Source organism: Balearica regulorum, chromosome 20, assembly GCF_011004875.1.
Source record: "Balearica regulorum gibbericeps isolate bBalReg1 chromosome 20, bBalReg1.pri, whole genome shotgun sequence".
Classification (NCBI taxonomy): Eukaryota; Metazoa; Chordata; class Aves; order Gruiformes; family Gruidae; genus Balearica; species Balearica regulorum.
In genome coordinates, this window is record NC_046203.1 from 8,468,900 (window position 1) to 8,489,613 (window position 20,714).

The 20,714-nt window shown below is 43.1% G+C and overlaps 1 long non-coding RNA gene across 2 annotated transcripts in view; it reads right to left on the reverse strand.

Annotated features, from left to right (window-relative positions):
• The window catches only part of LOC142604628 (uncharacterized), a 74,029-nt gene extending 53,853 nt beyond the window's left edge, over positions 1–20,176 (reverse strand). The window contains exons 1-2 of one of the 2 annotated variants that reach the window (XR_012838480.1): positions 20,148–20,176; positions 18,146–18,291 (exon numbers count right to left, since the gene is read on the reverse strand). This is a non-coding gene — a long non-coding RNA (uncharacterized LOC142604628). Of the gene's footprint in view, positions 1–16,825; positions 16,908–18,145; positions 18,292–20,147 lie in introns of those variants that run through there. The other variant, XR_012838481.1, reaches the window with a different exon arrangement.
• Positions 20,177–20,714: the final 538 nt, after the last annotated feature.

Here is a 20,714-nt window from a genome sequence, read left to right on the forward strand (position 1 = left end):
ACAGTCCTATTGTCAGGATTGCACAAAGACATAAAGAAGGGGGACTGGGGAAGACCCTAAGACATGAGCAAAGCAATCATGCCTGCTGCTTCTCTGCCAGACTTTCCAATGAAGTTCCTATGCTTTTCCTGCATTTTGGGCTGATAAATGATCTTTTGACAATAAACATAGTGTGAAGGGAGAACAAGCAATCTCAAGGACAGCAAAGTTATGCTTCCTCCATCCAAGGTATGTAAAATTCAGATGCTCTCTACTGCTTTCTTGTAGGGAATGGTTTTGTTTCATAGTGTTTAAACTGAAGCAGATAACTTCTCCCTCCTCTTCCCCCCCAGCCAAGATTGCAAATGGTATGGGAAAGATGTCCAGATCGCTGATAGAGTCTGGCATCATTTACTCTGGATACAGAGTGTGAGGAGGAATAAAAATGCAGACTCAACAGTTTCAGAAAAGTACCAGCACAGCAAGAAAGGCAGGCGGACAGACTGCTTGGATAGACTCCTTTTTAGTAACAAGATCTATAGCAGCACAGGTTTTCTGTTTGTTAAGAAGGATGTATTTTTGCTACAGGATTAAATAAAAAGGAATATTTTGCTTTCCCTAATTCTCCATTCCCCTCTATCCGCAGAGGTTTGTGTTCAGCTTGAGTAGAAGGAGAAAGATTATTTTTATGCTCCAATTTCAGAAAGCAGCTTTCAGCTTGGAAACAGCTGCTAATAACTTTGAGACCTGTGTGGGCAGAAGATTTTTTGCTGTGGGAGGAGGGAGCTGATCTGAGTCTCAAACTGCTGGCTCCATTGCGCCCTGCTATACATTCACTATGCAACCTCGAATAAGTCTGAATTTGAGTGTTTACATTCCTCCACCCAGATAATCAGGTTACCTGTTTTCACTGCTGTTTGGTCATAAGGACACAAATTGCCAAGCTGGATCGCAGACGCCGTCTAACCTGGCTTCACGCTTCTCGGCAGCGATAACCCCAAACTTCTGAAACGCCAAGATTCTCATCCAGAGCATGTGGCAAAAAGTCCTGCTCGAGGTGGATGTGTCCTGGGGGTCCTGGGCCAGGCTGTATCACCTACAGAAGATTTACATCTCATTTTTCAGCCTACGAAATGCACTGCTGAGCCTTTTCTTTATTCACAGGAATATCCAGCCTTGCTACAGGTCCAAACATCCAGACACCATGGTGATCTTTCTTTCCTACCCTTTGGTTGACGTATTCCAGGATTTCACATGGAAGCATGGAGGCTAGAACCATCTCATAAATCCTCAGCTTTAAAGGCCATTTGACACAGCAGTACCCAGCTCCACTTCCACTATAAACCCCACAAAATTCTTTGCTATTCCCCCATTGCAGTTGCACCCCACAATCTAGTGTGGCAAGCAATTCAGCATTGCTTGTTGATGGGGTAGGAAGAGGGAAAGAAAAAGCCAACAGCATAATCAGTTATATGTTAGCGTGTGTGTGACTGGGTACAAAAGTAGAACAAAGTTTTCCCGAGTTGCTAGTGAGAACACCTGCAGTCATGGCATTGTCTGTCCTTCAAGTACTACACACCACAGCAAAATATTTCATCTTTCAAGACCACGGACAACATGCAGGATCTCAAATAGGAACTGTCCTTCCTTTTACACATCCCTCATAATAATCTGATTTATCCCAGACAGCTTCTTCCATAGGATGTATCTCGTGCTGACTCTCACATTCTCTTTTGAAGGCAAAAAAGCATATTGCACCTGTTATGAAATATTCCTTTGATCTAAGGGAAATCATGAGCAATTTGTGTGTGACATTTACTAACTAATGTGCTGAGAGAATATTACTCCTAGAAAAACACTATTTTCTGGTAGTTTCAATATACTGAATAATGCTATGCCAGTGATGATTCATCTGGAAAAGGTAACTATTTCAGCATGATGAGCAATATTAATAAAAACACATTATACATAGTGCTTCTCAAGCAGACAGATCCTAAAGCCCACTGCAAACCTTTTATATGAGGACCACTTCAGTCACTCAGCGAATTGCAGGCACCTGTGAGTAAAACAGGAACCCCATTTCTGTACCAACCACAATACATAGCACAAACGGGAAAAGGAAAGGGTGATTTGAGTTGAAATACTAGTAGAAGTGGGAGAAATGAATAAAACAAATGGCCCAAGCTGAAATCTGACATTGAGTATGATGCTCCTGCAGCCTTAAAAAAAGCGTATTGGATCATTAATCGTCCAAAATGGTCAGCGTAGGGTCTGTCAAGGCAGAAGAAACAGGGCTGAGCAGTGATTAATGCAAAGAGCATTCTCTGTTGAAGTTGGACACAGACAGTCCTTGCTCTCCTGGCTCCCAGGATGGTACCACAACCTGCTGTGCATGAGTCACGAGATGCTCCCCAAGCCCTGGCTTGGATCCCGCAGCCATGGAACAGGCTCAAACCCACCTTACACCAGTCAGCATCTCACCTGCAAGATGTCAACTCCTACCATACAGTCACACAGTCAACAAGTACCACCCCAACAGGAGAAAAAAAAACCCAAAATATCTATTTTCCTCTCCTCTGCCCACAGTCCCCCTTGGGGTCCTCTCCTAAATGCTGACCTGGCTCACCCTTGCTCTGAGAGCTGACAACAGGACAGCCTGTGGGCTCTGCAGGAAATAGGAATGTCATGTAATATTTAATTATCACTTGCTTAAAATTTAAGTTGTATATATATTCTATAATGACATCATTACTGGCATACAAAACATTTCAAGATGCCTAGCAACTACACTAATACCAAAACACCCAATAAAATTCTACTGAAATTTGAGAGAACATGTGAATATATTCATCTATTGTGTAGAGATAAAAATATGGACACAATCCTTGCCTACAGTAATGATTTAAGCTTTGATTCAGCAAAATGCTTAATTATACACTTAACATTCAGACAAGCACTGATGCACTTCCTTTGGGGTTGGCTACAGAACAGAAATTCTTCACCCTTTTCCTTTCCCCCTGGACTTCGCAAAGCCAAACATCCTGTGTTGCCATGCTTGTAATCCTTCTGAATTCATCAGCTTTTTCACTAATTGGATGAACCACCCCAGAGGTGGATTCAGTTTGGTTTGGAATAAGGTGGTGCAGACAGCCGAATTCACACCAAGATGACACCAATTCCACAGACATCCCACGTTTAGACATCATCTGAAGTCCTCGCTCCTTTCCAGAGAGCCCTCTATAGCCCCGGGGCCATGTCAAGTGGATGGCGACCTCTGCGCTTTATAGGGATGGTCATAGCCAACGCCACCACGTCTTCTGATGGAATACGCCCAGAACCAGAGATCCTTCTTGCTTTGATAGGGTTGCAGAAGAAAGCAATATTCCTGCTTTGTGGCAAGACATCAGTTTAGATGAGTGACAGCTAATTCAGGACCGGGGAGAGGTGAGCTGAAGCCTGTGCTCTGGGCAAGTCACTTCATTTGCCTTACTCTGCACAATGGGGCAGCAGTAACATCTCCTTTTTCACACTGGCTTTCAGAAAATATATAAAAATTCAAGTCCATTAGTTGCTCAGTACAAGAGCAGTATCTTTGAAGAGGTACAACACCTGGCATAATGGGATCCCACTCAGCTATGATCTTCAGCTGCTAACACAGTCCCAGTAACAACCCCAGACATCCAATACCACATCCTGCTTATCCAACCCAAAGCAATCCAAAGGCAAGCTCTTTTTCAGGCACAGGATAGTTTCAAGAGACTATTAGGCTGGGTTTACCCCTCACCTACAAAGTTCACTCAAATCTTGTTTGCTTTTGGTTCTCTAATAGGAACCCTGAGTTTCCTTTCCCATTCCTCACCCCCTGAGGAGCCGTTCACTTTGCACGCTTAGTGTTGTTTCCCTTCTATGAGCTGCTGTACCCTCCGAGGAGTTGTTAAGCTGAACATGTGTTGTAGTTCTACTTTTGTATGTTAATTGATACACTTTTTAATTTTACTTTTGCATATTATTTGAATTTGTTTCATTGTAAATTAGATTGTAAAGAGCCCCTCTAAACAATTGCTGCTTGCCAGCAGATCTCTCAAACAAGCAAAACCTCCTTTGGAGGAAATGCTGATGAAATTCAGTCTTGCTTCTGAATCACTGATGCAATGCAAAAACCCTACCTTTAAGAATGAAGAGGGGAGGGGGGGAGCCTCCATTAATATAAATGCCTAATTTCCACTGACATTTACGGGGGTTACGATGCTTCATGGAAGCAAAATACAACTCAAAGGATTACACTTAAAATATCTCCACAACCCCACCTGATGTTTTCTAGTGCTTAAACATTTATAAAAGGCAGTTTTCTTAATACTAAAAATGAACTCAGGGGAAAGTGGGAAACGATTCAAAAAGATTTGATTTCAAACTTATTTTTTCATACTGGTTCATAAAAGGAATGCTAAAATACACAGGATTAATTGTTCTATGCAAACTAGTCTCGTATTATCACCTGCCAGCCTCCAATTTTTTTTTCCAAATATTTTAAACTTGGAATTTGTTAAAACTAAATACAGGATTGGTTGAAATGAAAATTCTGCATTCTGTTAATTGTAACCTCAACAAAAAAAGGTAAAATTAACTGTTTCAAGAGCCATCATTCCTATAAAATAGTCTCAGACTGAAGCCCACGCTGCCAGGCTACGGTACAGCGTAGGCTGTGTGCCAGGCTGGAATACAAAGCCAGGCTTTTGAGGTAGGCTAAAGCTGGTGCCTAGCCACAATTCACCTCTGCTAAAATTCTGAAAAACATAAAGCATGCACACTCGATATGTGCCAAAGCCACAGCTGGTAGTGGGCCACGTTCTGGGTGACAGACTCAACTGAATAAAGGAACAGGGGAGAAAATTGTTCAAAGAGGAACACAAGCAGCAAGATTTCCAATTCAGCTTTCCTATCAGACCTGCAACAATATTAAACACGTAGAAGGGTGAAGCTTCCCTCAAAACATGTCCTTCGCTTCCTTAATGGATGCTGTGCGCTCTGCAGGGAGCAGCGGTAGAGGCAAGCTTTAGCCAAGAGGGCTGCCTTCCAGCAGACCTAGCAAAGGCACTGATTGACCCTGACAAGTACTAAAATAAAAACAGGGAAAGAACAAACTTTGCGATTAACGGTTATTTTCCTTCCCTTCTCCGCTGTACCTTCCTCTCCCATTGTGTATTCAAGCTCTCAGACGACGGAGATGGGGAAATTGTCCTCAGCGATAGTCCTCACCCTTAGTTTTCTGCTTTAATTTTATTTTAAAGTTCAGTGAAAATCAAAGTCAGTGGAGCTTGAAGGAGATGAGGGTAAACTAGAAAACATTTTGAAATCTAGGAAAGAAAACACTTTGGTACCCAGAGAAGTTCTTATCAGCCTCACATACCGAGTCCTCCATGAAGCCAGCTGAACTGTGTCCCTTGCTTTATTCTAGCTTAAGATCTACCATGTAGTCCAATGCTTTGGCTCCCACTAAGACAGACACTAGAGAGAAGCTCTTAAAATATTCTATATATGTACTAGATGCAGTAAATTCAAGAAAAGGACAATTGGTTGAGCAATTATTGAACTCAATTTGTGTCTGAAAGCAGATTTTCCAATAAGCCAGAAGGTTTGGCTTGCTGCTCTGCAGTGAGCCACAGTAAATCTGAACCTGGGAGCACTCTGTGGTGGCAGGTCAGGCTCAGCTTCGGTCTGGGAGTGAAGAACTTGGGACCTCTCGGTGCTCATCGATGGGCTACATTGTTTGCAGATGCAATTAGACTTTACTCCATGGCAGTCTGTTGGCAGCCAGCTCAGTCCTATAAATTTGACTTAAGTCTTTAGCTCCCTGTACTATTTTCAGGTCTTGTTCTCTCTCAGATGGAAGAGTAACTTGAACTATTTCCAGCACCCATATCATTAAGAGATAACTGGCTTTTCATCAGCCATTTTTCCTTGATCTCATTTTTCCTTTACTCCATTTGTAAAAATAGTATGGCTGGACAGACTCGGATTTACAACATCTAAAACTAGCTGCAAAGGACAAAGTGAGTGAAGATCTTATACTGCAGGACCATGTTTTCTGTGTATAAATATTGGATTATCACAGTAAAAAGGCTCCCTGGGATACTGACTACAGCTGAGGACAGAAAAAGGGATGACAAAGCAAACAGGAGTGGAAATTCTTCTAGAGGCATGCTTACTAACCAAACCTCCTTCCTCCCTCAGGCAGCTGATGCAATAGATTTCCTTTGCTTTTCACCTCCAAGATTGATAGCCAAGCTTAAGTAGGTCGCAAATGAGATACCTGGAAAAGAAAACTGCTTTCTAAGGAATATTTTCTCCTCAGCAAATAATTGGCAATTTCTTTGCAAGAGAACCTAAAAAGGACAAGAAACAGCATCACAGGTTGATCAGTCATTTTGAATGGGTAAGGAATGGAAAACTTAGGTTTCTTCCTTTTAATTACACTTTTCCCTAAATCCATTTTTAAGTGACCATTGGAGACAGATCCCAAATAATTCTTTTCATCCAGGTGAACTTCAAATCAGACACTACTTCCTCTTCAAGAGACTTACACAGCAGCAACAAAAGTGTTCCTCTGAGGTGTCTAGGCAAGGATTTTTGCCAGCATCATTAGGTCATCCACAGCACATGATCATTTCCACACTCCTTTTCTGTTCTAATTACCAATTGAGGAAGACAGACTACTGAGTTTCTCCAGGTGTTCACATATAAATAGAAAAAGAACCTTCTATCAGGCAGAGAGGTAGCTGCAATTGTGGAGAGATACAAGAGTTTCTCTCTCCCTAGGTAACATTTTCAGTGCTGGTTTTCCCTCCATTTGTCCATGTAAAAGAACCTGCCAAAATTTCTGCTATTTGATAAATACTTTCTCTAATATGTTTCATGTCCACGCTTTTTTTTATATGATCAATACATCACAAATCAATTCTTCCCCATGGATGCCACAAATACCTAATTATGCCATTATTGCCTAGCCTTTCATTAACTTCTCAAATGTCTCCAGACAAAACTACTGAAACTGCAGACACAGCTTCCACTGCAAACTTCTTGGTTATATGAAGTGATGAATACAAAATGACCTAAGGAAAAAAAAAAAAGCCTTTTTGCTTTCACTCTATCACATACGGCCCAACACGGTGACACAACATCAGTTCCAAACCCCAGAGGTTGACCCTGAAGCACGCTCATCTTGTGATGGATCTGAACATGCTGCTCCTTGCTGAATCCCACCTCCCTCTTCCAACCATGCTGGGTTGTGGGATACTTCCATCTGGATGAGGCAGTAAGTAGAAGCCCCTTCCATTAATTTTGAATGATGCATTTCTATCTTCAGCTATGAATAAAACAGATCAATGACACCAGCATGTTTTATTGGGCCTCCTGTGCAATGAATTGGTAGCGAGACAGCCAGGGAGATGGAGTCGACATGCAGATGAGATTTGTAAGTGAGGACATATTGATTATTTCCATCTCAGTTCAGGCAGTAATTCCACACAACGCCTCTTCCCCTGTTTCAGCTCATTATTTATGCCATAAAAACACTATCTCAATGATAATAACAAGCTTCATTTACAAGCCAGAGCATAAAGCATTGATGCTTAAGATTTCAGGAAGTGGGTTAAAGGAAGTGAGATAGATTTAACAAGTCCTGGAGATGCACAAAACTGCTGAGGCTGATCTTGTGGCTTTTTATGCCCTCAGAAAGGAAGATTCAGAGCAGGTGTTAGATTACTAGGCTCTTTAATAATAACTCAAGGCTTGTATGAGGGTTGACTGATAGCACAGTCAGCGCTCTCCCAGTGAATAAAGCTCTCCTCACTTTGTGCCATTGGTAGACCATCTCTTCTCAAAAAGACAGCATCAGGCATGCTCCTGATCTCCCAAGGCAGGTTCAGTGCCAAGAGGAGACTCCCCAGGAGAAGATCCCATGTGATCTCTGCCACACAGCTAGGGCTTATGGCTGTGTTTTATCCTCAGAGGGTTTTTTTTCATTCATTAGAACCATCTCACCATGAGCTACGAAACGGAATGACTTATCCAGCAACAGCCTCATCCTCCAGACCATCCTAGGAAATTCCTCCACCACATCCGTGGTAACGCCTATGCTTCAGCCTACATAGAACATCACGCCATACTTCCACACATGGACTAAACACACATTTGGAGATACAAGTATTTATTCGAATTGTTTTAGCATGTCTGTTCTTTGCAGCTGTGTTAAAATAGCCAAGGCATCTACCTCAGCCTGCTTCCCAAATAGCCAAAGGGCAGCTGTGGTTAACAGCTATAGGAAAAGGCTCATGCCTTCAGTTCTCTCCTTTAATTGCTAGGAAATGGTCCTCGAGCATTAAAACATGTCTGATACTTCTATGTTTAAACCTCTATAGAGCTATCATGTGCAGAAAAAGAATAGAGCTTGGTACCCAGATAGCCCAAAAGCCTTTGTTAAGCTGTAGTTAAGGTTGCGCATGTCAGATAAGTCAAGAGAAAAGAAACAGCAGAAAATCCTCTTAAGGCAGCAGAAATTGTTCACTAAAGCAAGATCTATTAAAACACAGAAATAGAGTTAAGATGTTCTAAACGCTCCTCAACCAGTGCCATCTCCACACCCAGGCAAAACATTTTATAAATGCTGTAGTGCAGCACAGAAGTTCTAGTGCTCTGTAGAGCATGGGGGTCTGCTTCCATCTCTGCTGCTTCAGTTATGAGCTTTTAAGTGCTTAATGAACCTAGGTAAAAAGTAACAGGGCTAAAATATTTATAGATACAGGACTAAGCTGAACGCACATGAGCGATTAGAACAATACTAGAAGACATTATTTGCAGAAAGTCACTGCCCAAGTTCTCCCATATTCCAAGACAAAGCATAATATCTAGCAGCATCAGCATATTACTGGACAGTATGTGTATGTATTTAAATTCTTAATGGATTTCTGTTTCCGATAGGACTTTATGAAGTCTTCTTCCACAATACATCAAGGGATGCCCTTTTAACCTGGTTGTTTCCACTTAGGAGAGCCAAGGGAGTCCCTAGATGCTCTAGGACCTCTAACTTGTCCTTGTTAGAGCTAAGATTCAGCTCAGATGTTCTTGAAACTTTAGTAGTTTCCTCAGTAGTCCCAGCACAACCTAGGACACTGCAGCAGGGGAGGAAGGCTTTATTTAAAAAAACTTGGAGCAACATGGGAGAAAACATCCCCTAACATAAGATGGTGATTTGCCCAGGGCAAACTCTGACTGCAGAGGCCAGGCATAGCAAAAGGGATGGCTTTGTCACTTTACGGGCATGAATGACAACCCTTGTAATGAAGGAAAGATAAAAGTTGTCCCAGAACTTGTTTAGGAACCAGAGATGAGCCCAGTCTCAAATATTCAAGAGGCAAATCTCACATTTCCCCTAAGTCAGGAAAATAGGTAGAAATATATTATTGATGAAGCCATGCAGAAACTGCAGCAGGTTATAAACGCAAGTGGTCTTATTTAAAACCTTCGTGAAGATAAGCGATAGGAGGAAGGAAACTGAGAAAAACTAGAGTTTATTGTACCTGTGCTAGTCACCTGGGGACACAACCTTGCCTCTTCTGAGTCCACAAAGTTAATAGGAAACAAAGGCTCATAGCATCTTTGCCCTTCCCTGGTCTCTAAAACATCTCGGGTCAGCAAGGCTCTTCAGGACACATCACCAAACATACTGCTAGGCAGGATGCTGTAATTATTCAGCTTCTGTGAATTTTTAAATATGAAACCTGTGCGCATGTTATTACAGCGCATCAGCTGGAAATCTGCCATCCACAAAGGCCAAGCACAGCTATGAGCTGAATTATGAGAATAAGAGTAACAGAAAGGAACACCTCCCTGTCAGCTTCTTCACTTACTGCAGGCTTATGCAAATTGACCAAATAAAAGCCAGCAGTACTGACCCCAGTCACAGAATAAATCCATCTCCTATAAGGAAGGAGGGGGAGGCAAGGGAAGATCTGGACTAGGAAGGTGTGCAGTTCCTGAAGAAGTGCATATAAATAGTGTAGCATGCCCTGAGACTCCTTCCTCTGTCCACACGAAGCTTTTCTGATTCATTACACCTCCCAATCAGCATCATTTTTAACTTTTGCAAACTTCACCGCAATCAGCGGCGAGAGGGAAAACATCTCTGGGGAAAGGCAGAGTCAGCAGAAAGGATAAAGCTTTTACAGCTCTACCAACCGATATTCCCTTCTCCAAGGGAGGGGCCAGGAGAGATGGACTCACAAAAGGGAAATGAGAGGAAAAAGAAGAGGGAAATGGGAGGCATAACAATGACTATTTACCCTTCTGAGCCACCACCATCCACTAGACCACACTGCTCTGCCCTGCCGTCCCCGCTCATCCACAGAGGCAGCACCACAACCTTCTCTGATCTTCCCTTGCTCCTCGCCTGTGCACAGACCTGGGGAATGAAGGATGATGTTCAAAAAGGCTCCAGGGGAGAAAAGTGGCAATTGTGATTTTGATGTTGTTTATAACATCTTTGCTACCTTTCAGCAGCTGCCAAGGTGCAAATTCTTCAGTAATTACTGGAGTCTGCCTTTTTGATTAGGCTATATTTAACAGTTTGTCAAGGACATGCAGGCCTTGGGATGGGTGGCTTTGTGTGCTGCAGTATACAGTTGATTATGATTAATACACACCTGCTAAATACACGAGCAATACAAGGACAACCAAGGGGTCTTTGGCTTCTGTTCCACACCACAAGAGTTGCCTCCTCCTTTAAGGAAAAAAGTTGTACTATTCTTTTCACCTTTTTAAACGCTTGCGTAGCAGCTCCTTCCCCTTCCTCTTTCCTCTATCTTCCCTTTTGAAAATAAAACTGAACCAGTCTTATACAAGAGCTACAGAAATGGAATTATTGGGCTCTTCTCTGGCCTCTGATCTCAGCCAAATCATTGAATTAAAGTTAAATATGCAGTTTGCAAAGCAGGTAGCTAAACCACAGCGCTCCTCAATTCATAAAGGGATTCCACAGCGACAGGTAGCACAATATTTGTAGTCGGCTTTGTTGTTACCCACTGGCACATCCAGCCTCAATTAGACAAGTACAAGTCAGCACATTAGCTGCAACAGTGCTTCTTTTATTTTGGTTCTCTCGCATCTGCAATCGCAGCGCAACGCCATAAACTTCTGGGTGCAAATTTATCCTGCAGCAGTCCCACTGGAGTCAGTCAGTTTGGACCTGCTCTAATTAACCTGTGTGCAATCATCTACATTTCCACACCATCTAGAAGAGATGGAGGTCACTCAGCACTGGGCTTTGCTTTCCCACAGTTTAAGCGACAGATGATTAACTTCTTCATTGCTGCATAATATTTGCTTTGCATATTGCTTTACAAGTGCATCGTGAGTATTTCTACCTGTAATCCCCCTCACACACCACACTGTGTGGGCACGCTACTTGAAATGAAAGCCCTGTGCACACACGCTGTTCTCCACATAACGATAGGGGTTGTTTTTTTTGAAGAACAAAACTCCTAGCCCACCTCCTACTTGCACACAAGTCTCCAAGGTGTCTCTGGGGTTAACAATGCTCCAAGAGGCTTGGGCTCATATGCAGTAACTCAGAATATTTTGGTAGAGGACAGTAAATTTTTACTCCCCAGACTCTCTCGATGCTTGCCAATTCTTTTTTTTTTTTTTAAACAAAAACTACTGAGTCTGCCCCTTATCACCACAGAAGCAAGAGGAAGCCTGCTACCTGCTAGGCTTCGTATACCTCCTCTCCTGAAAGCAGAGCAAACTTTTCTTCACCTTATTTCTATTCAGCGATGTCAAAGGGGCTTCTGCTCAGAATGACAAACCAGTCCACAAATCACTTGGGAATCTTCTACACTCAATTTGCTCCAGCCCTGCCTGGCAAACAAGAGACAGGAGGCACATATACATTACTGCTGATTAGTCCGTGTCTCCAGTATCAGCAGCCGTGCGCACAGGCTGACCGTAACTTTAAATATTGATAACCAAACTCATATATCATAGGCCTGGGAGAGTGACAGTTTCAGTGCATAACAGCAAAGGCTTTCTACAATAATCAAATACTCAATAATTCATGAAAATATATCCCCCCAAATCAAATTGGAAGCTATTGTGTAATATATTATTTAAAATTCAATATTATAATGCACACAACTTCTGCTCCTACCACAGAGGACCATTTCAAAATGTGATTATGTGTGGACTCTATTTAAAAGTGACAATTTTGCTTTTCATTTGCTTAACAGCTTAAGTGGAAGAGCTCAACTGGAACTAAGTCGTCTGACAATGAAACCAAAGCCGACATAAGCAACTTTGCAAACTTCATGACAACTAAAAAGTATGAATTTTCCTCATTGGTAACACAGATGAATTCCCCACTCTGATGCTCACCTATACAATTTTTTCAATGCTCAGTGAAAGGAAATAGTCTGCAAAACTGTCTGACAAATGTTTTTACAGCTCTGCTAGCCTGTCACCCCAGGCTGGTCAAATAGCCAGAGAAAAAAAAAAATATTTACTTGCATTCCAGGGACTCTTGCATAGAAAACAACTTTGGCTTTGCATTTGTTTATTCCTGTTGGAAAAACCCATTTGTGTAAGGGAAGGTTGCCTGGTGTAAAGTGCCAGGAGGAGAGGGTTTTGCCCTTGTAAACAGAACGCACTGGAGCATAAAATACAATCAAGATTTGTGACAAAATTCATCCCAGGCAGACGTCACTCCTCAGCGGCGGCGGGGAGCGGGGTGAAATGGCACCGTGTGATTGAGGGGACCAATCTTGCAAAGTGATCGCAGAGGGGAGCGTGGCAGCGAGGAGCCCGGGCAGCCGTGGCTGAAGAGAGCCGACTCCAAGCACACAGACCAGCTTTGAAGGATGAAACTATTTTGTGGAGAGGAAAATCTCAGCCTGTTTATGAAGTGTTCACAAGCAGAGGCTGCAAAAGTTAGGTGTCAAACAGTTGCCAACTCTTCCGTCAGTTCAAATGCCAATCTTTTCCTGTACATCTACTGCAGATTAAATCTTTATTTTGTTGTCTTGCAAACAGCGGTTTCTAATGAAAGCAAAGTTGAGGGAACAAACACTCATCTCTCAAGCTATTAACCTCTAGGCAAAAAGATGCTGTCTTGAATTTTTTTTCCCATCTGTTGCTTTTTACTGACTCCTTTCCAGGCGTTTAGCTACCTTTGATGTTTGATATCCTTTTTTTGCCCATTTTATTCCTTTTGCTCTGCAGTCCCAAATCAGAACACAAGGTCCAAGTCTAAGTACTGTCTCCTTTTCCCAGCTGCAACAAGGTGGCTGAGCAGGACTGTGCCTCCCACAGGCGACAACAACAGCAAACGTGGCACGGTCCTTTCACCGCGGCTCGGGAAAAGGGACTGAAGTCTTGGGGCAAAGCTGGTGCCTGTGAGGACAGAAGCTGCTGTTCCAGATGTATGCCTTAGTTCAGATTCTGCTCCCATACCTCAATTTTTCAAGTTTCTAAATTAATGTGTAGCATTATCTCAACTGAAGGCACTGCTCTCATGCACAGCACACAAGGAGTCCATCAAACTGGTGTCCTAGGACCAGTCCTGCCAGATACCACAGAAATTTTAAGTGTTTGTTTGCACCAAAAATGCTTCTGCTTCACTCTAGTTAGCAGTTTCCAGTACTCCATGCGTCATTGGAAATCAAGAATTTAAAATGCATTGGCTTGGCCTTTTGTTTCTGTTCACCCCTGCCCTCATCAGAGGTTCAACCTTGTATCACGGATGCCTGATGCTTTGCCACTGATAGATGCTGGCATCGTGTTAATGCCCAGCAGGAAATGGAGAAAGCGCAGAGGGGTCACAGTGCTCACTCTTAAGGATTATTTTCAGAGCAGCTAAAGACACTTAATATGTTAAGCCAAAAGATTAAGAGGTGATGCCATGGCAGTGAATGAAGATTCAGAGTAGGAAAATATCAGGTATGAAAGAACTTCTCTGGCAGAGAAAGGCAAAACAGAAATAGTGACTTGAAGTTAAAACCTCAAATTCCCAACAAAAATAAGTCATTTTTGAAGAAGATATGAATCACCACCTGTTTCAGAAAAGAGATGAGCTATTCAGTACTCAGATCTCCCTGCAGATGCTTTGACAGCAGCAGCGACTTAATACAGGGGAAGGCAGAGAGGAAATATCAAGAAAACACACTCCTGTGAAAAGATATTACAAATTTGAGTCATATTTTGGAGGTTAGAGTGGTTCACATGAACATGCAGGCGGTGTGATTTTTATCAATGAACCTCCAGAGTTCCCGTGCTCTGATCAACAGCTGCCTCTGGGTTTGTTGCCACATGAATTCCCTATCATCACATTGTCTAAATGACTCCAAGTATGGCAAATCCATACCTCGAGTGCCATCACCACAAGCATGTTTCATGCAATTGTCCATTGCAACAAGATTTTGCAGAGGCATGCACGTGGTTAGAAATGAGACAGTGAGTGACTTTTCCTCTGCAGAGTTCCTAAGACCCAGGAAATGGCAATAGCTAAAAATGAAAATGAATTCAGAATCTTGGTCTTTATAGCAAAGTCCACAAACCACAGATATAAAGAAAGGGCTGTAGACATGGCAACATGCTTGCAGATCTCCTGTGCCCAGCCAAGCTGAAACGACTGGGAAGAGACAGTTGATTCGGGTACCAGCATCACCCTAGATGATACAGTCAGTGTGGGTGGGTGAAGAGCCCAGTCTCTGAAGGGCTGACCACAAACACCTCCCCAAACCTGAAACAGGTTTCTTTCAGAAAAAAAACGGAATCCGCAGCAAAGTCACCATGTGGGATGCTGAAATTCTTCATGTGATATGGCACTTCAGTATATATGCAGGCATTCACACATGGCTGCATCTCACTTTTAAATGTCTCTCAAGAGTTGTATATTAAACAGAAGAAGGATTTTTCCAGGAACTAACACAGTTGGCAGCCTTTTGTCTCTATTTTTTAAAGTAATTTATGAAAGAAGAAAAGTAGCAGAGTCAATTTACAAAAGGCTGCAGTCTGGACTTTGATAGATGAACAGATCTACTAACAAAACCTCTCACTTTTCATGAGCACTCCATCTTCTTATCTGTTAATCCTGGTGAGGAAAGAATAAGGAAGGCAGGCAACTGAATAGAGGAAAGACCTAGCCAATGTTTAAACCAGTGAATAATCAGTCAAGAGATCAACCTCCCTGCTTTTTTCCAGATCCAAACAGATAATCAGCTAAGCATTTCCTCTTGCATTTTGCTCCTCTTTCAGGAGGGGCCAAGATGACAGTGATTCATACTACAACCTGTTGAAAGAGTCCTATATAATTCCTTGAAGAACAGCCTTAGAGCTCTGGAGGAGCGCTCCCTCTGACAATCTAGGACATTGTAGTGGGGAGTAATAACAGTTCCAGCAGTAATATCACGGAGATGATAGCAAATAACAGCACTTTTCCCAGCTGGTCATGTAGACCTGCTCTCAGGCAACACGTAGGTTTGCTTCTGAGGATGTTACTTGAGTAGAGTCACACCTGTGCTGATTCCTGATGAAAGAGTCTCAGCCATGAGCACACTAAGCTAGAACTTAAAGGCATCAGAATTAATTACGGAAACCGCCCTTTCCTTTCCAGAAACACACTGAGGAAGGCTAGGCACTTCCACTGAAAACTCTGTGGAGTATTTCAGGTGCAGGCTGGAATTTCTGGGATGGGTTGACGTCTAATTGGATATGTGCAAAAGATAACAGTCCTTTCAGTGCTACGTATTCACCGGCCACTCTGGAAGCGATGCCCACGGTCCCAGCTCCATCTGCAGTTCTTGTCCTTCTGCATCCTCAGTGGAGCTCCTACCCACCACACAAGATATCCTCACGCTGATCTCTCATACAATATTTTTTAAACAGTTCTCATTTCTAAGTTTAAGACAAAAAGTAACTTCCAAGCCTCAGCATTTTTTGTTCAGTGAATTTCTTGATTTGTGACAAGTGCTACCGGAGGAAGCAACACTCTTTTGTGCTTCATCTGTTCCTGTCCCTCAAGTACAGCCTTCCTCTCCTAAACTAGAATTTGTAACCCATTAGGCTTTAATGCAGAAAAATACCATAGAGACTTGAAAGGAAACAGAAACCAAGTGAAAAAGAATAATTACATTCTCCTGACTTCAAGAAGGTTTACTGCAAGTTCTGCTGGAGTTCCTCACAAGCATTATTAGCACCAACAGACACATAACAAGCAAAACATACATATTAAATTGGAAAAATAATCTGTTTGCTAAGGGCCTCATTTATTTCTGTAGCAAAACTGTGGACATTTGCTTGTCCAGTAAATCCATTATATCACCACACTAAGACAGAAGAATCTTATATGAGACTGGGTGAAAGCAATTTTAAGCAAAAAAGAGTTCCTTGAGCAAAACATGCAATGCAAGTGAAAACTGAGATTAAAAGAAAGCAATCACTGCAGTATCAAATGAGCACAGTTCTGCTCCTGCTGGCACTGTGACTCTGCTTCTTAAGCTCAGATCTGCAGAACCCATCACTCATCTTTTTCCAAAAGCCCCAGCTCCTGGAGTCATATGATGACACAAGAATCACCTGTCAAATCAAATTCCACCCTCTCAGGGAAGAAAAAAGCTTGAAAAAAGGAATCATTAAAAGACTCAAAAATAAAAACTAGTTTATAAAATGAACAATTTTTGACCCTGCCCTAAAAAATGTCACCTCCCTCCTGCTCTGAATGGCAGAGGCAAGTGAATACCCAGAGCTGTTGTGCTACTACATTACAGCATCCAGTCCTTGGTCCTTCCCCAAATCCTACCTGAGCTCTAGGATCTGCAGCACAGCTTTCCCTCTTCCTTGCTCTGCACTGCATCATTACACCAAGCTCCCTGCATTCCCTCCCCCGTCTCTGCACAACTCCTCTGCACTGCAGCATTACCAGAAACCCCTTTTTCCCCAGCTCTTTTCCGTGCTCTCTCCTACATTGCAACCCTGGGGCTGGAGCATCGCAGCCTGCACTGCTCTGCCGCCCAGCCCTGCGCTGCAGCAGCTCCAGAGCCTCCCTGGTCTCCCACATCCCTGCTCCAGGGTTCAGCTTTTTTACTGCAGCGCTGCAGAAATCCTCTGGCTCTGCCACCTCCCTCCAGCGCTCTGTGGCACAGCCCAGCCCTGGAGCATCAACCCTCCCATTTTCTTCTCTTTCCATTCAGTACCAGGCTGCAACACTGCTGAAGCATCCCCCAGCTTTTTTTTTTTTTACCATCTTGTACACTTTTTAATCCCTACCTGTAGCATTACAAGAATTTCCCTCCTACCCCAACATGCCCCTCATCCTTGACCAGATTCTGCTTTGCAGTCCCATAATAAGGTTCACCCTTCCCTCCACCACTTTAGCACAGTTTTTACAATCTCTGTATTTGTGCAGAAGTCTACATTCATTGCTCAGGGACAATCTGGGAGCACACTCGGCAAGTACAGATTGTTTAGAGAGTCATCCTGGATTTACTAAAGGGAGGTCATGCCTAACAAACTTGATTAATTTCTTTGAGGAGGTGACAATGACAAGGGACAGGGTGAAGATGTAAAGCATAATTCAGTCAGACTTCAAGAGCCTTTTGATACAGTACCACATAAAAGGCTAATTTGTGAGGTTAATGTGTATGGTATTGATAGCAAAATACTTAGTCAAGTAAACATATTTTTTTTAATTACTCTGCAATGAAAACAGGAGGCAAAGAAAACAGTGGCTGATCACAGGAAAGGGAAAAGGAAATTATCACAGAAACTTCAGGTATTTGTGCTCTCACACCCCTGTTTTGTAGGCATTTTTCTTCCAGTACCTTCTAAGAAGCTGTACCAGATTCACTGTAGAAGCTACTCATTTTGGTGAGCAAACAGGCTACACAGGGTGAAGGGTCAAAGTAACATCCTTACCATGCCGCTAAAGGGCATCCAGCATAATACAATTTATAGCTGCATACTGCTTAAACACACAGTACCATGTGAGATGAACTGGTGGTGTTACAAGCACACGAGGCTAGCTGGGTATGCAGAGAATGTTAAACAGAAAGCCAAGAAGGAAGACAAAGCAAGACTCAAAATTCAGAATACAACCTTAGGTCTACCAAGGCACCCATACCTTTTTTGTTGCTCCACCAGAGATGGGTTGCTGCTGCCGTCAGCTGTCTTGCTCCAAGTGTTACCAGAGGTTGATGATCACAACAGCAGAGCAGTGTATTTGTCTTCATCTGCAGTCCATGTTCTTCTTGGACATTCAATGATCATCTGACAAAATAAGGTTATCATTCATATTCAGGAACTACCATAGAACACAAAGGTACTTCTCCCTGTTGACATGGTTTAGCTAGAGGTGCAAGTAGTTACAAGACATCCAGAAAGGTCCTTCTGTGGAGCCCTGCACCACCTTCCAGCTTCTTCATAAACTGGAGACTACAACCTGACCGCTGCTCTCTACTGCCAGCACAGTCAGTGTTTCCCTCTTTTTCCCAGAAAAAGCACATCTGTTTTCAGTAAATGCTGTAAATTAGTTAATGTTTGTAAAGTGCTCTGATCATGTGAAGTGCTATATAATTACTACATATTATCAATATAATTTGACTAGATTGTGCCACAGCCGCCTCCCTCTCTTCATTACAGTTTTGAGTGAATTTTCTTAAACACCAGCTCTTTGGGGCAGGGACATCATATGCCATCCATCTCAAAATAATCTTGACCTTTCTTGAAGGGCCCCAGAAAATAAACAAACCACAGCACTGAAGCACATCTCTGGAGTCATGCACCTTCCCCCATTTCCATCTGGAAGCAGACTGATAGATGCCTTCAAAGGAGGAGGAGCTGCTCTTTAGGAAGTCATCACCTCCCAAAGCAAGTGTTTGCAGTCCACAGCTTGCTGACCCAACAAACACGTAACAGATACTAAAAGTATCCCAAGTCCCAGGAAATCAGCAGCCTCTACTAGTGATGGGCTCAGAACAAGGAGTAGTAAAATCCCTAGTCTAGCATAACTGTTCACAGGAGTTGCCTATTAAGGCACTAAAGCCTCTCTGCTCATCTGAATATATCCCCTAGACTTTCCACCTAGAGTAGAAAAAAAAATAAAGACAAACATGAATTGCTTTTCCCAATTACCTGCTTCCTAGTACCTTCTTCCAGGGAACGCCAGATTTTTTTATGGTCTTGAAAAAGAAAAGCCTATATAAAACACTTACTAGTTCTGACAAGTCTTTAGTATAAGAGAAACAAACTCAGTAACAGGCAGCCTAACTCTCCTTAAAAAGTATAAAAAGAACTTCTTAAAGTTTATCATCCATAGAAAACAGAACCCTAAAAACAATAAAAAACCCTAAAGGGACCAGGAAAAGGACCCAGCTACTCCCTCCTCCTCCAACATAAAGACTACATAGGAGGTTCCTGCCCTCCCCACCCCAATTTAAGGGGCTGAGGATCAGAAAGGTGCCTGCTGGGAAAGCTGCTCCCAATCAAAGCATGAACCAGCAGCAGCTGCTGGTGCCCTTGGTGGGACCAGGGCATGGCTGGTGGTGGGGAAGGTTTGCTCTTTGTGACTGAGCAAGATGGAAATGGTTATGTTTCCTAAAAATAGCTGAGCTCTTCTGTAGGCAGTCTATACAGGCTATTATTAGCGCTTTTTAGTGGAAATCTCTATAGTAGGATTGTAGGCAGGTTATTATTTGAAAACTAGGTTAGTAATTCTTGTAGTCTAGGGCATAAGTAATGCTGCCTAGAAATACAACGGTAAACTTGGGTTAGCTGTTATCTGTAGTTGTTGGCTAGCATTACTATGGCATGAGGCTAGTCTTAAAGGACTCCAAGATGTGTGGTTAGAATGGAAGCTTTGAGCTCTTTGGTATAGTGAACTTTCATGAACCAGGAAGAAAAAATTACCTTTGTGCCGTGGTTCAGCCCCAGCTGAGCACCGTGTGCCCCCCCCCCCCCCCCCGCTCACCCCTGCCCGGCGGGATGCGGAGGAGAATGGGAAAACAAAGGCAAAGCCCGCGGGCTGGGATGAGGACGGGTTACTGGGACGGGCAGGGAGAGGGGAACAGCCCACAACAGCGCTGGTGACAGAGAGTCACAACGGGCGGGAGCAGAAAGCCATTTACCCATCCGACGGCCGACCGGATGCTCAGCCCGTCCCGGAGCCACGCGGAACCCGCCCTTCCCCGGCTACCCCCCTTTTTATGGTGAGCATGACGTCACATGGTACGCAATAGCCCCTGGCCAGCCTGGCTCCTTGTGAAAATTAACTCTATCCTAGCCAGAACCAGGACATTATCCACCCCTCATTCCATGTCATGCCCCGATTATTCACAGATCTCCTTCCCTTCCTCTGTGGGCCATGGCTCTAGGATGTCCGTCGAGTTCATTTAGTCCGTGGCTTTGGGCTCCATCTGTCCTGACAGTCTCTCAGGGCGGGAGCAATGGTGTGTGCTGCTGGATTGGTGCATGCTGCATCCGGAGTTTCACAGCTGGTGTATCTGGTATGGTCCATGCTCACAGTCTGTGTGTCAAAGATGTGATTTTCAATGAAGTTCCTGGGCACCAGTTGCTGAAGTCAGTTCTAGTTCCGTTATTGTGATACTTTGCTCAGTTTCAAAGTCTATCCTTCATTAGTTTTGGGGTGATTCTTGTGGTCATACCATTGATACAGCATATAGCAATTAACATCA